This window comes from Sminthopsis crassicaudata, chromosome 3 (genome assembly GCF_048593235.1).
Source record: "Sminthopsis crassicaudata isolate SCR6 chromosome 3, ASM4859323v1, whole genome shotgun sequence".
Taxonomy (NCBI): domain Eukaryota; kingdom Metazoa; phylum Chordata; class Mammalia; order Dasyuromorphia; family Dasyuridae; genus Sminthopsis; species Sminthopsis crassicaudata.
In genome coordinates, this window is record NC_133619.1 from 620007310 (window position 1) to 620021604 (window position 14295).

Consider the following 14295-nt stretch of genomic DNA (forward strand, 5'->3'; position numbering starts at 1 on the left):
GGTTTACACATTACAATGAAGACCCTGAGCAGATTTGTTTTCTAGAGCTGGAAGGGCCCCTGGAGATCACCTAATCCAGCCCTCTGATTTTTATTTTCTCTGGGACAGGAAATGACTTCTAAGGGATGACATTTACATAGTGGCGGCTTTAAGGTTGGCAAAATGCTCTGCAGCACTTTAGAAAGCTTTTACATTCATTATTCAAGGTCACAAGGCCAGAAAATACAGTCAAAGCCAGGTCCTCTGTTTCCAAGTACTGCGCTCAGAGGCCCTTTACTTGTTTTGTGTCATGGACCCCTTGAAGCCTATAGGCTCCTTCTCAGAATAATCTTTTTTTGCCTCCATTAATAATTAAATGAAATTCTAAATTTCAGTTAGACATAAAAATTAAAAAGACAATAAAAATTAAAAATAGAGATATCAGGTTTTTTCTCATCCCAGTTTATAAATCTCCTGAAATTTAACCAGAGACTGCCAAATTAGGAACTTCTGCCTTGATACTTCCCTCCCCATCACTCCAACCCATTCATTACATTGGCCATCACAGTCCTCAGAATCTGTTCCCAGAGACTCAGCCCAATCCCTTGGTGGGCATTCTTTTCTCTCCCCCTGCCTTCAACTCCTCTCCCACTTCTGGGTCCTGGTTCTTCAAGGACCATAAATCTGAGTAGGAAAGAACCTCACAAGTTCATCACATGCAACCTCTCCATCTTACAGATGAGGAAACTGAGACCCAGAGATGTGGGTTGGCTGTTATAAGCAGAAGAACTAGGATTTTACCCCAACTTTGAGCTATGGAAGAAAAAGGAAGGAAGAAGAGTCAAAGATAGGCACAGACACAGAGAAAGACAAAGGGGAGAGAGGGAAATAAAGAAAGGAAGAAGGGAGAGATAGATGTGGAGGGGAAAGGAGGGAGGAGTAGGAAATAGTGAGAAGGAAAATAGAAGAGAAAGAAATGGAGAGGTAGACAGAGAAGAAAATAAAAGGAGCAGAGGGAGAGGGAGGAAATGGGGAGAGAGGGGGGAGAAAGGAGAGAAACTTAGAAAAGGGAAGGAGGAAAAGGAGGAAGAAAAAGAGAGACAGACAGAAGGAGGAGGAGAAAGAAGAAGAGAAGAGACAAAGAAGTACACAATAGCAGACATGATAGTTCTGAAATAAGAGAAGAAAAAGAGAGACACCCTAGTTGCCGAGAACTAGCACAATAGGCAGAGGTGGAATGGGGGAGGGGGTTGGAGATGTAGATAAAGGTAGACTGGGAGAACCTCAGTTTCTTCCCCTGTAAAATGAGGTGACTGGAATTCCTCTATTCCAAAGAAACCCAAACAAAAGAATCCATTTGATACCAAACTATACAGAGTGACACTCTTTGTATTGCCAAAGAACTGGAGCATCTACAGTGCCCACAGTATATGAAATGAATATAATATTATTATGCTGTGAGAAATTCAGAGAAACCTGGGAAGATTTGTATAAACCGCTGCAGAAATAAGCAGGATCAAGGGAATAATATGCTTGAGTCCGTTGAGTTGATGAACTGCTCTACAGGGGCTACCCCAGGAAGTAAGCACAAACCCAGAAGTCTCCAAGAAACTTTCAGGGACATGGTGACTAAGCATTTGATTATGGGATGCTCCTCGTCATACGGTAAGCCAGCGCTGAAGGACAAGGTGTTTGAAATGACAAAGCAATCCAAATGGCTGCTGAACTTGAATAACGGTTGACTCAGTGGATATACGTGAAAGGGAGCAGCCACCTCCTCAGCCTCCAGATTACATCAGGACTGTATTTTGCAAGAAGAAAGGACAGGAGGGGGTGGTTTTCATGCACCTTTGAACACATGGCAGCTAAGACACACATCCTGTCTAGGCAAGCCTGAGCCTGGGTTTGAATTATAGCTTTTGTGTTTGCTCTTTCTTCATCTGACAAAGTTCCTGATGTCTTTCCTTAATTGTTTTGCTTTGTCACAAGGGAGAACTCAGTCTGAAGGGGAGGTAGAAATTGACAGTGATATGAAAGCAGAAGACATCGATAAAATGTATTTTAAATAAACATAAAACAAGAGAACTGGATTAAATGATCTCTAAGGACCTTTTTCAGCTTTAAACCTAAGATACTTTGAAACAGTCAATTCAAAAAAAAAAAAAGGAAACAGTGGAAAGATAGAAGAAAAGGAAAGAAAAAGAGAAAAATAGGTTGTGCAATCACTCATTCATTCATAAAGCTTTTAAGTGCCTTCTATGTGTCAGGTAATGTGGTAAGCCCTGAGGATTTTTATGACTCCATTTGGAGTTTTCTTGGCAAAGATGATGGAATGGTTTGCCATTTCCTTCTCCGGCTCATTTTACTGGAGAGGAAACTGAGGCAGAGAGAGTTAAGTGACTTCTCGGGGGTCACACAGCTGGTAAATGTCTGAGGCCAGATTTGAACTTAGGAAGAAGAGTCTTACTGACATTCTGTTGTTAGCCACCTAGTTACCCTGGTGATCAACACCTGAAGGAGAATCAGGGAAAGCCTCCTGTAGATGTTGCTGATGTAAAGAGGGGAAGGTAAGGAGAGAGTGCATAGAGAGCCCTTCCTACCGTGGCCAGCATTGCTCCAAGGGCAGACCTGGCACTCCAGATGAGAAACATTTCCAAGGGATCAGAGGAAACGAATGGTCTCATACTAATTAACCATTTTGTTTTTTATGTATTTTAATTAGCGAGATAAAATAATAGCTAATCATGTAAATGTCTTGTAACATGGGAAACAAATACTTGTTAACAGCCTGAATATCTTTTATTTTTGTTTAAGCCAGAACCCTAGTCTAGTTGGAAGCTCCCCTTGGTTAGGGGCAATTATTATTGTTGTTTGTCCTTCATTCACAGAGGATCAATGACATCATGAGAAGATGCCTTGACTTGCATGTGAATTGGATTTAAGTGAGGCAGAAAGGCACAAAGTCATCAGCCTGGCTCTCTCCTCCAAGGTCATTGAAGTCCTGTAGCAATATGAAGTCTGGACAACTTTTAGGCAATATTGAGAAGAAGGCATCCGATCTGGCTCCGAAAGGCTTGAATTCGAGTCCTGGCTTGATAACAGGCCAGTTTGTGATCTTGGTCGTATCCTGTAATTTTAACATTTTCTATCCCCAATTTCTCCATCTATAGAATGAACAAGTTGATCTGGACGGGTTTTTAAGGCCCCTTCTGGTTCAAAATACAAAGATCTAGAGAGACTAGAAAGCATGCTGATCAGTCTATGAAACTGAAGGAGTGATAACTATGGTATTTTTCATTGAACTTGGGGCAAAAGTAAGGACTAAAACTATCGTAGAAAAACTGATTGTCTCCGTCCATGTCCTAGAAGCAGAGGAATAGGTGGAGTGGGGCGGAGAAGTCTCAAGTCCAGATAGGGACCTAAGAGGTTCCTTCCAAGTTGGAAAGTCTGCAATAGTCCAGAAGGGGACCAAGCATTTATTAAGCACCTACTCTGTGCCAGCTTCCTTCTAGATTACTGCCTTGTCCCTGCAGAGGGGCTTGGGTAATTCAACGAAACTATGAGCCGTTCCAAGATGGAGGGGTCATAATGGAGAATTCTAGCAAAAAGTGATCCACTGAAGAAGGAAATGGCAAACCGCACCAGTACCTTTAACAAGAAAACCCTGTGGACAGAAGAATCAAAATGATAAAAGAAAAAACACCAGAAGCTGAGCTCCTTAAGTCAGAGGGCCTGGATAACTATGGTCCATGGGATCACAAAGAGTCCCATATGACTGTGCTAAGTGCTTTATCTCCATTTGATTAAGTGACCAGTAAGTGTCTTGGTCTGGACTTGAATTCAGTGCTCTGTTCAATGCACCACCTACTGATATCCTATTTACCCAGTAGGAAATTACAATTCTCCCAAAGGCCTCTTTTCAAATAACTGGACCCATTGTGGAAGCAGCATGAATAGAGAGCTAGCTCAAGTTAGGAAGAACTGAGTTCAAGGAAGAACTGGGTTCCACTGTCACCTCTGACATGTATGACCTTGGATAAGCCCCTTAACCACTTGATGCTCTAGACCAGTGCTCCTCAAACTTTTTTAATAGGGGCCACTTCACAGTCCCTCAGACTGTGGGAGGCCGGACTATAGTAAAAACAAAACCTCACCCTCTGTCTCCGCCCCTCAGCCCATTTGCCATAACCCAGCGGGCGCATAAACGTCCTCAGTGTAGTTTGAGAACCCCTGCTCTAGATAGCTGTGAAGACCATAAAGTTCCAGGGAAAGTGTCAACTTGCATTGGTAGACTGAGTTGCAAGTTGTAGCTCTCTGTGCTTGTTTCCTTAGCTATTAAAAAAAAAAAAAAAGCTTGCCTACAGGTCTTCTTAAGTTTAAAATATAACCCCCACCCCTGGGATGGATAGCCTCAAATTATTATCAATTAATCCTCAACCAATCAGAATCTACCCTGTCCTAAAACTATACTGATTGCAGGAGAGGTTGGCAAAGATATAAAGTGATACAGTCATGCCCTCTAAGAGTCACACTTTAGGGTGAATGAGTTTCTGATCTCTCATGGAGAACAGGTTTGGATAAATAGAGACGAAGATAACTGGTACACTGGGGGAGGATGGAGGAGAGGGGAGTTTCTGAGTACATTGAAGCTGCTTTGAGGGGCTTCAGAGATATCATTGAAAAGTTGATGACAAAGCAATCAGCCTGTATGAAGGGAAAACAAGGCTTAAACCGAAGCAACCAGGTCCATGAGGAACTTGAGGGCAGAGAGTGTGAAAAGGCTCAGTATAAATGATACAGTCAGAACAAAGCCATCAAAGAGATGGGCAACATCAGAACACAGGAGCCACTAGGGAGAGGATACATCCCTGCCTCAGCCAGCAGAGCTTGGGTGCCATGATGTTTGGGTCACGGATAGAGAAGGATGGGGCTTAATGATCCTGCAAGAGGCTGCCCTCCTGACCCGCTTCTCATCAGCACCTCTAATTCAACTTGAGAACAATCGGGTCCCAGCCCTGGTACAACAGGGCCAGACACTTTCTTCTTGCTCAAGCTCATCTAATTAATTGCCCATTTCCGATGTCATGGGCAGGAAGCCCCAAGGACTGGTCAGTGAGATCTCTACCATGGCAATTTCCAGATATTGAGGATTCCAGAAAAGGAGCAAGGATGAAAGGAGAGAACCAAGATGGTTGTGTCTGATAGAGCAGAGGCAGAGGAAGGCTAACCACCTTCCTACTCCTACCCCAAAACCTCCGAGATAGTTTCCATCCTGTCACAATGGAGAGATGGGAAGAAGGAAGAATGGGCACAGGTATGGGAGCATAGAAATCCCAAGAAATCCTCTCCTTCCCATTTTGATGATACATTTAGCTCTATGGGTGCCCCCATTGAGAGTCACAGAGTCCCCAGACCCTCAGACCCAGAGCTCTGTCCAAAAATGATCTCCAAGCCAAGTCTGGGAACTGATAGGTCTCTTCTCAAACATAGATGGCAGGCCTTTTATATTATATTATTCATGCCTCTAATAGGGACATATCTATACTTTGGTTGCTAGCCTGAATGAATAATTTACTTAGTAGAGCCCTCTTGGGCCTTCAGAATTATCCCTAGACTTCCCAGAAGCCGGAATGAGGTTTTTAGTGGTGGAAAATCAGCCATTACTGGTGGCTTTTTGCTACACTAGAGTCATCTGCAAATAACCAACAACAAAAGCGACTAACCCAGAATTATCCAATTCTCTGCCAGGTCCTCCTACTGATCTGGTCGTCTTAGAGACAGTTACCAAACACCATTGTATAATCAAGGAGACCTTCCATGCTCAAGGTAGTCACTGACAACCATAGCAATGTAGATGCCCTGGGGAAGGGAAATGGCAGAAGGGGGAAGGGAGCTGGGTTGCCATGGAGACCCCATCCTTTTCCCCTGGCAAAGAAGTCTGGGTTTGGTTGGTTGGGAAGTGGGGCAGAGGGTGCCTGGTTGCCCAGGTGACAGACGCCCCTGAAGCCCTTTCTGAATTGGGGGATGGGAGAGACTCGCTTGGCAATGACTCCGTTCCCATTATGGGGGGAATATGTTGTCATGGAGACTCCCTAAAGACCAATTACAAGCAAAGAGGCTGAGCTCCCCCTCTCAGTCCTGTGGGTGTAGTGGGCAAGGAAGCCCATTGCTCAGAAGTCTTTTCGATTTCTGTGACAAACTGTGAGGACAGTTTGACTGCAGTGATCCTTCCTGCCTTTTGCTCGGATGGAGCTGAAGATGGAAGATCTGCTCAGAAACTTGCTGGATCCTAAAAGAGGGAGGCAGTTTGGGATGGTGGGAGATTCAAGGACCTTGGTTCTAACCCCTGTTCTGCCACCCATTATCTGGCTGGAAGTCACACAACCTCAGTTTACCCATGTGAAAAAAGAGGGGGTCAAAACCAGATGACATCCAAATTCCCTTGCAGTCCTAAATCCAATGGAGTCCAGCCAATTCTGCATAGCCTCTCTATTTAGGGATTTTCTTTGTTTTTCCTCAACATCAACAAATCTCCACCTGGGTCTGGTCCGACTTGCCAATTCTCCTAGGCAGAGGGTATTTCTGAGGGTCGTCATGGCGATCTTCCACGCCCTTGGTCTCCATGGCGACAAATCCTCAAAGTTATTTTTATTTATTTATTGGCATCATCAAAGGATTTTTGTTGTTATGTTGTAGTTTTTAAGTGTCTAGCCTAGTTTTAGCTGAGTAGAAACAGATTGACCATTCTTTCCAGCTCTCCTGGGAAACAGGGAGAGGGCAAAAGAGGTAATATTTAGTGACAGTTGAGATGCGGTCCTCAAAGCCACAATGGAAAGTGCTTTCTCTGCCAAGTTTGTCTTCCTTGGGCCCTCTGCCTCGCCTGGCAGTGCCTGGAGAGGGCTCTCAATAGTTCACTTAGACACAATCCCCTCCCAAGAGGTTCTCAGGGCTGGGTCCTTGGCTGGACTCAAGATAGAATTCAAGGTAATAGTTCTAGTCATGATGGTGGGATTTGAAGGGGATTTGGTCAGGGTTTCCTGCCCCACTTCCAGTCATCATCCCGGAAAACCCACTGCAAACAAGATTGATCAACCAAAAGGGTGCTTAGGAAAGCATTCACTGAATTTGGAGTCAAATCCTGGGTTCAAATCTTAGTTTTCAGCTGACTAGCTATGTGACTGACTTTGGACAAACCTTAACCTATCTAGACCTCAGTCTCTTTATCAGTAAATTTAGCAGCAGGAGGAAAAGGGAGTGGAGAGAGACTGGATGGCCTTTCTGGCTATAAATCCACAATTTCTGCAATTCATGATCCTTGTAAAGTAAGACAAAAATAAACATAAATAATAAGAGATAGCATTTGTGTAGCATTTTAATAAGGGGGCAAGGGACTTTAGAAATATTTTCTCATTTTTTCCTCATAATCACCCTAGGAGGTAAGTTCTATCATTATCACCATTTTGTAAATGAGGAAATCAAGACATACAAGGTCATGCAGCTAGTAAGTGTCTGAGGCTGGATATGAATTCCAGATCCAGAACTCTATCCGTAGGGCCATCTACTTGCCTCATATAAATGAAAACAGCATGGTGGTCATGCTCCTCAAAGACTGCTTAAGTCTAGAAACTGTCTCAGGAGTCCTAAGTGACATACTCAGGCCAAGGTCACTAAGGTGATCAGTGATCCTTTGCTTGAAATGATGAACTTTCATTCCATTTTCACATGCCCTCCTTCCCTTCTCTGTTGGGAGCACCACCATCTTCCCAGACTCAAGACCCAAGTGTCATCCTTGACTCCTCCCTCTCTCTCTCTCTCTCTCTCTCTCTCTCTCTCTCTCTCTCTCTCTCTCTCTCTCTCTCTCTCTCTGTCTCTCTCTCTCTCCTGTCTCTTCTCTCTCTCTCTGTCTCTGTCTCTGTCTCTCTCTGTCTCTCTCTCTCTCTCTCACACACACACACACACTCACACACACACACACACACACACACACACACACACACACACACATATACATACACACACACAAGAGCTAATCAGTCACTGAGTCTTCTCTTTCCACCTTTGCAGCCTTTAACTCTGACCCTTCTCTCCACTCACAGCCATCATCCTATTTCAGGTCCCCATCTTAACTATTACAATGGCCACCTGATTGATCTTTTCACCCCAAGTCTCTCCCCACTCTAATCCATTCTCTGCTAGGCTGCCAAAATAATTTTCTCTAAAGTGTCACCCCTCACTCAGTAAATTTTAGTAGCTCCCTATTACTCCAAGATCAAATGAAAAATCATCTGGTATTCAGAGCCCTCCACCTTTTTCAGAGCTCATCCCTCCACATTCTCCATAATGCAGGAACAATGGACTTGTTGCTTTTCCTGGAACTGGGCACTCCACCTCCCAGCCAGCCCTCATGTCTGAAATATTCTCCTTCATCTCAGCCTCTTAGTTTCCTGGAATTCCTTCAAGACAGAACTCCAAACTCATCTTCTGGGGCAGCTACATGTGCAATGAATAGAAAGAACATCAAGACTAGCTCAGTAAAATCTGAATTAAATCCAACTTCAGACACTTGACCTGTATTAGCTGTGAGATCCTAAGCAAATCACTTAACCCTGATTGCCTCATTAAAAACAAACAAACAAACAAATCCTCATCTTTTCTAGCAGGGATTCCTGGTCTGCCCCATTGCTGTTACCTTTCTTTATATCTGATACAGAAAGGTAGATAGGTAGACAGACAGATAGATAGTCAGACAGACAGACGGACGGACGGACGGATGGATGGATGGATGGATGGATGGCAGATAGATAGAATGGCAGATAGATGATAGATGGATGGATTTTGGATAGACAGATGAGTGGAGAGATGGATAAATAGATGAATGGGTAGATAGATACATAGCTGGATAGATGGAAGGATAAATATATAGATAAATGGGTAGACAGATAGGTGATGGCTAGTTAGATGGATAGATAGATGGAAAGATGGATGGATAGATAGGTGGAGGGATAGATGGATGGGTAGTTGGTTAGATAGATAGCTAGATAGATAGATAGACAGACAGACAGACAGACAGACAAGATATCTGGGCAGCTAGATAATGCAGAATGCAGGGCTCAGAGTCAGGAAGATCTGAGTTCAAATCTAATCTTACAGCTGTGTGACCCTAAGCAAATCACTTCACCCTGTTTGCCTCAGTTTACTCATCTGTAAAATGAGCTGGCGAAAGAAATGGCATCCACTCCAATATTTTTACAAAGAAAACCCAAAAAAATGGACACAAAGAGTTGGGTATGACTGAATGACTAAACAACAACAAACCCAAGTATTTATATATTGTCTCCCCTATTAGAATGCAAGTTTCCTTATGGAGGTAGCTAGGTGGTACCATAGCACATAGAGCACTGCACTTAGAGTTAGGAAGAGCTGAGTTCAAATCTAGACTCAATTACATGATTACTTCATTTCTGTTTGCCTCGGTTTCCTCATCTGCAAAGGTGGAAATCATAATATCTATCTCCCAAAATTATTATAAGAATCAAATGAAATAGCATTTATATAACATGCTTCACATAGTGCCTGGCATACAGTAGGTGCTGTATAAATGCTTATTTCCTTCCTCCTCTATTAGAATGTAAGGGAAAGGGCCAGGTTTTATGTTTCTTAGCACAGTGCCAAGGCACATAGTAGGTATTTGTTGACTGACTGACTCCAAGTCCAGATATTATCTAGTGTGTGTGTGGGCACATACATATCCACACATAGATAGTTTCTATATTTAAATATTGATCCATTAACGAGCCCTAAGTGCTTGCTATGCATCAGGCATTGTGCCAGGTACTGGGGACAAAGAGGTGAAAATGAGATAGTCTTACATTCTGAGGAAGTTGGAAGGAGGTGGAGCCTGAGATACGAGTTCACAAATTAGAAAACTCCAGATATAGACTGGAGACAAATATCTGTGATTCTATTGGGACAGGGAATCCCATGTGAGGAAACTCCCTTTACCAATACTAGTAGGCACCTTGTTCCTTGATAATCTTGGAGAACAATAATTACTATTATCCTCATCATTATTACACTTATTTTATTTGTTTATTAATAGTATATTATTGGATTGTTATAATATATAGCTTTATCATTAACAATATTAACAATATAAATAATATATAAATATAATATAATCATAACATTTATATAACACCTACTATGTGTCAGGCACTGTGCTAAGTGCTTTATAAATATTATCTCATTTGATATTCCCAACAATCCTGAAAGGTAAATGCTACTATTATCCCCAATTTACAGCTGAGAAAACTGAGGCAGAGTTCAGTAACTTGCATAGCTAGTAATTATTTGTACTCGGGTATTCCTGACTCCGGGTCCAACACGCTGTGCACATGACACCATCAAGCTGCCCCTAATAATTGATTGAGGCACCGCAATAGGAAGTGATTTGCCCAGGGTCACACAGATTTGGGCCCCGAACCCCATCTTCTTATCTCTGGGGCCTTCTGCAGGACTACTTTGGGGAGGGAGACACAAAGAACACATAAAGAACTCAATCAGAAGAATTAGGAAAGGCTGTAGAGTTAGGAAATGTAGAATTGAACCTTAAAAAGATAGTTTCAGCCTCAGTGAAGAGGGACACTGTCCCCAATATGAGGGAACAGCCCATTCAAAGTTTTGGTGGTGAGAGTATATGGAGCATGCTGTCAAGTATGTGAGAAAGAGTAGAAAAGATAAGCTGCAGATATCCAAGGAAGGGCATTGAATGCCAACCCAAGCAGTCTGAGGAAATAGGGAGTCATTGAAACTTCAAGAGCAAGAATATGATCAGTCCTGCATTTAAGACTACCCATTCAGCAGTTGCATGGAAGATGCAGTAAGAAGGGGAACTTCTAGGTGCTTTTTTTTTTTTTTTTTAAGTTAAATACCCAAAGTGTCCATATTCGCCAGATTCTCTTTTGTTCTCCTGCACCAATACCCTATTATTCAAAGCTGGGAAGACCTACTTAGTTCTGCCTATTCCCTCTGGTGGGAGGCTGGCATAATATAGTCCCCAGAGGCTTGTATTAACTGGATTCTTCTTCCTTTCATGATACTCTCCTAAAGATGGGGAGCAGAGGGGAATCAGAGCACTCCCATGCTAATTCGGAAGGCTCCAATGGCCCGTGGTCCCCCTGATTAGACAAGAAGCTGCATGCACTGACAGAGAGAATCTAGGGACTCCTCTGTGACCCATGAGGAGCCAAAGCATCTATGGCCCTTCTCCCAACTTGTGGTTGTGTCTCTGAGGGATATCTCTCTGCAAAATCCCTAAAGTACCCAGTCAGTTAGAAAGAGGGCCTGGAGTGGGGGGGAGACCTGGATTTGAAAACTGCTTCAGATATTTACTACCTGTGTGACTTTAAATAGATTGTTTTTTTCTCTCTCTAAGTCTAAAAGATGGTGTTTTTCTCTTTGCAAAATAAAGAGTTTTGTTATATTCTAAGTGCCTTCTAATTCTAAATCTCATTCCAGATTTCTTTGATTCCATGTAATATTGCCGTTGTTCAGTCACTTTAATTATGTCCCATTCTTCCTGTCCCCATTTGGAGTTTTCTTGGCAAAACTACTGGAGGGGTGGCCATTTTCTTCTCTTAGCAGGTAAGGAACCTGCAACATACAGGGGGAAGTCACAAACAACTAGAGTTTAAAAGTTAGATTTGAACTCAGGAAGATAACTCTTCTTTACTCAAGGCGCAGAGTTCTAGGTGCTCCCTGATCCTGTAATATATGGAGTGAAGAGAGCTCTGGATTCAAGAAACCTGCTACTAATTGATTGTTTGGCCTGAGTAAGTGACTTTCTGCTTCAAAATGTCATTCCTCTGTCCCCTGTAAAATTGGCCTAGATTGGGGTTTCTTAAACTTTTCCCGCTGGAGACTCCTTTTTGCCTGAGAAGTTTTTATGGAACCCTGGGTATATAGGTATATAAGATAGACATACAAATCAAACATTTACTGATAATAAATCCTAATTTTGTGACCCCCACATTCAGTTATACCACCCCATATAAGGTCTCAACCCACCATTTAAGAAGCTTTGGATTAGATGACCTTGAATGCTGTCACTGGAGTTAAAAAGACTGAATTCAAATTCAGCCATGAGCATTTACAAGCTCTGTGATCTTGAACAAGTCACTTTAGCTCTTCTTGCCTCAGTTTCCTCCTCTGTAAAATGGGGAATAATAAATTCCTCCCAAGGCAAGGATTAAGAGAGAGAATATTTGTAAAATAATCTGTAAACCTTAAATGCTACTATTATTATCAATTAGGAAAGTGAAAGCACATGCTTGAACAAGTCATTTGCCCTTTCAACTGGCATTTAGGAGGCATTTACTAATCCAGAATACTGGGCTCTGCACAGATTGGGGTGAGACTGAGGCCCTGAATTTATTCCTCTCCTCCCCACTCCTGGGCTGGAGTTCTCCTCTGCTCTGAATGGAAATCCCAAAGGAAAGTAAGGAAATCGTGTGTTAGATGACCAAGTCAAGTAGTAGAGAGTAGCTTGACCATTTGGGGCAGGGAAATCAGGGGATTTGGGGTAAGAAAACCTGAGTCTGAATCTCAATTCTTCCCCTGGCTCTCAATGTGGCCATGAAAGCCACAAGTCTCTGAACTCAGTTTCTACCCCTGAAAAATGAGCCAGATTATGCTGATGCCCTCTGAAACCTTTAAATCCTGCTGACTCTCACCTGGGCCTCCTCTGGCCAAGCTTTGCCTAGGCTGGAAATCCGGGGACCTGAGTTTCAGGACCCAGCACTGACCCAGATTAACTGTGTCTCTCAGGTAACTGGCTCCTTCTCTCCAGGAGCACTGCCAAGCAGATTTCTCTGACCTTCAGGGCCTTCGGGCAGCTGGGAGGGCAGCCTCAAGCCAGGGAGGAGAGGCCCTTCCTGCCCTCCCCTTCCCTTTGAAGATTTTTTTTTTTTTTTTGAGTCCAATGAATAATTCATTGTAAATGACTTTGAGATGAGTCGAGCCTCCATGTTGCCACCCGATTATATGTACCATAAAAAGCAATGACAGTAATTTATCTCCTTTCTCTCCTGGGGTGGGCCGGAGGAAGGGGGAGGAAATATTCTGTGCCTGGTTCAGGGGTATGAATCATCCTTTTTAGCAGTTAAGCTGCAAGCCCCTGACACTTTTACTGATTTGCTATTAAAAGATTCCAGGCCAGATTTGGGAGCTGGGACACAGGGCCTGAATGTCCTCCCTTCCCTGGAGACCACCTAGGGGCAGGAAATGAAAGTGCTTATGAGTGAATGGGGAAGGGGTGGGGGGAGGGAGGGGGCCGGGAGCTGGGTAGGGGCTTTGCAGTCCTGGCTCATTAGTTTGCCCTGAAGGTGGCTCTCTTCTGAGCTCCAGGGATGCCAGCCCGGGGCCAGAGCTGCAGGTGCCCGCGCACATCTGAGCCGTACAGCTGTGGCAAAGGGAAGCCGAGCTGCTCCCCACGCCTGATCTGCTTGCCAGTCTCTTTGCTGCTTCTCAGCAGCCTGCAGGGGAGCTCACGATCCTTGCTGCCTGCCCTAGGCTCTTTGATGCCCAGGAATTCTCAGGGTGCCCGAGTCGCCGCCTCTTTGTTCTGTCCCTGTGAAGTACCTTACACAGGCATGAATAATTTCTCATTTTATAGTTGGGGAAACTGAGGCTCAGAGAGGGGAAAGAGCTTGCCACAAGTTACAGACATTTATTGGTTGAGCAAAGAACTGTGGGGAACTTGTTCAATCTCCTTGAGCCTCAGTTTCCTCATCTGCAAAGTGCAGAAGTTGGACTAGGTGGTCCTTGGAATCCCTCTCAGCTCAAATCTATGATCCCATGGTCTGGGTCACCTACCCCCATACTGCTTTCTGTCTTTAAATAAAAAAGAAAAGAGAGAGTATCTAAAAATATAATAGATAGATAGATAGATAGATAGATAGATAGATAGATAGATAGATAGATAGAGATGATAGATAGGTAATGCTGTTTTTCTGAAGGTGATGACATTCAAGTCCTTTTCCACATCTACAGCTATGATCCTGGGATAATCTTGGACAGCTAAATGATACAGTGAATGGGTGATACACTCAGGAAGACCTGAATTCAAACTTGACCTCAAACACTTCTTAGCTGTGTTTCCTTGGGCAAGTCACTTCACCCTGTCCGCCTCAGTTTCCTCATCTGTAAAGTGAAGAAGTTGGACAAGTGGTCCCTGGAATCCCTCTCAGCTCAAATCTATGATCCCATGGTCTGGGTCACCTACCCTTTGTGTCTTTATATAAAAAGGAAAAGAATAAA